Source organism: Amblyomma americanum, chromosome 2, assembly GCF_052857255.1.
Source record: "Amblyomma americanum isolate KBUSLIRL-KWMA chromosome 2, ASM5285725v1, whole genome shotgun sequence".
Lineage (NCBI taxonomy): Eukaryota > Metazoa > Arthropoda > Arachnida > Ixodida > Ixodidae > Amblyomma > Amblyomma americanum.
The window spans coordinates 58,729,521-58,731,592 of NC_135498.1; positions in this window are offsets into that span (position 1 = coordinate 58,729,521).

Below are 2,072 nucleotides of genomic sequence, written 5' to 3' on the forward strand. Positions count from 1 at the left end.
GTGGAACAGTAGCTAGGACGCTGCCCTGCGATCCTCTCGAGCTCGTTATCGCGCTAAGTTTTTTGTTCATCAGCATGAATTCTGTGCACATAGTTAACTGAACCCACTTTTAAAAATAAAAAAATCAGCCGCAACGCGCTTGCTACCAGATTTGGGCCGAAGAGCCTACGCGTACATTCAGACAGTCCTTGATCGGTGTAATGCGCCGACGCTGTGAGATAATGCCCGCCGTGTGGAGAATATGGTTAAGTTCGGCCAACTTGGATTGTTTAATGTGGAGAGAAACCTCAAGGGCCTTGCCGCATTTCGCCTGCATCAGAAAGACTTGCCTCCGCAGCCAGGAATAGAACCCGTGGTCTTGTGCTGGTTGCGGAACGTCTCCACCGTTATACGAACGAGCACAAGGATTGAATGGAAACCAAGCTTGCATTTACGACATTTTAATGGCTAGTGCAGTGCACTTTTAGCTGAGTGATGCGAAAATGGTTAGTGGAAATTTCCCTGTCATTCCTCCTGCCAAGCTTATCTTTTACGCCGACACCGACGATGCTGAGCTGTTGCCTCCCCCAAGGAAACGCTGGCGTATTGGCGGATGTCAGTTGAGAATAATTGCAGTTGGCATAGTAAAGCGACTTGTTGATATCAATAATGTCGGGCCACGAAATTCTCCGTCGCGCGTTCTAGGGTCCGCAAATAATGCAGCTGCATATTTGTTATAAACATTAGCGGCAGGACTTCTCCGTTTCATACCGCTATGTTTTGCGGCGCCATAATGTACAGTGGGTGGAAGGTAGCCACGAGGTCGCCGACCTAATTAATTGCTCCGCTGCCATCTCATGTACAGGCAACGCTCAGCACCTAGAAGGATAAGTACCCGGACCAGTGCACAAGAGAACGAACCTTAGCATCATGAATGCCGATGAAGACGGAGCTTGCACTTGATTGAGGAGGCGCCTCCAAGATTCATGGTGGAAGAAGGGTATGTTCCTTAATCAGCTGACACCATGATGTAGTCCAGCCACCTGTGCGTAGTTTCATTTGAGGGCTCCATGATGGATCAGCGTCTTTTTTTTCACAGTCCGTCGCCGAGGGAAGTGCGGCAGCTGCTGGTGCGGAACGCTTGCTTGCCGGCTTGAGACACGTCGCTGCAGACTGTCTTTTTCTAGAAGGCTTTCTTGAACTTCGCTCTTTTGTCAGAAATTTGCGACACCCGGGAAAAATACTGGACACAGCATTCCCAAACAGCACCGGTTTCATGGGTGCATTTAGAAGTGTCTTGCCAGTAAACTCGGTGTAGTACGATTATATATCGTATGCTCGTGATTATGCTTCGCGCAGGCGTGGTCGCTCGATTGCAATATCCTATCTGCTCTGGGGATTGCCTGGCGCCCAAGTTCTAAGCGAGCAGCAGGCTGTGACGGAGCTTTAAAAAGTGACACTTGGTCCGGACATCTCTCGTAGGCCGATCTGCAGTTAGGTACGAAGCACCTCTTACTTATAATTGCGTCTAGTCGGCTTCTGGACCTTGCAGCACCCTTAAGTGTGCCACAGCCATGCACGACTAACACATCACAGCCACCATGTGCTATCGCGGACAGAAGTGCCCAGGACATGGCTCCGACGGCCGTAGCAAGTCAGACTGCATCGCTGCGCCATCTGGCGATGTTTCGTCTGGTCCGAGATAAAGCTTGCGCCCTAGCTTGGGCGCAAGCCTGTACTTGCTGGCTCGTTCGCGTGAGTTGCTTTTTGCCCAGGAACCTTCCGCGAGATGCCGATATGTGATGCGCTATCAAATTCAGATTGCACTTTCCAGGGCGAGGTGCACCAATTTCTCTTTTCACGCAGTCTATGTTCGACTGTCTGGGGAAAGACTGCAAAAAGAGACGCAGTCAGAAAAGAAACGAAAGAAAGAGTTGCCGTTCAATGCACGCTTGATTAAGAGGATACCGCTCCCGCTCGGCGAAAGCCGTGAGAACTGCCTTGTCACAACCGCAGCAGACGCTTTCAACCGATGCCTTCATGGCGGCTCTCGCGGAAGATTCGTGGGCAAAAAGCAACTCGCTTCAAGACCA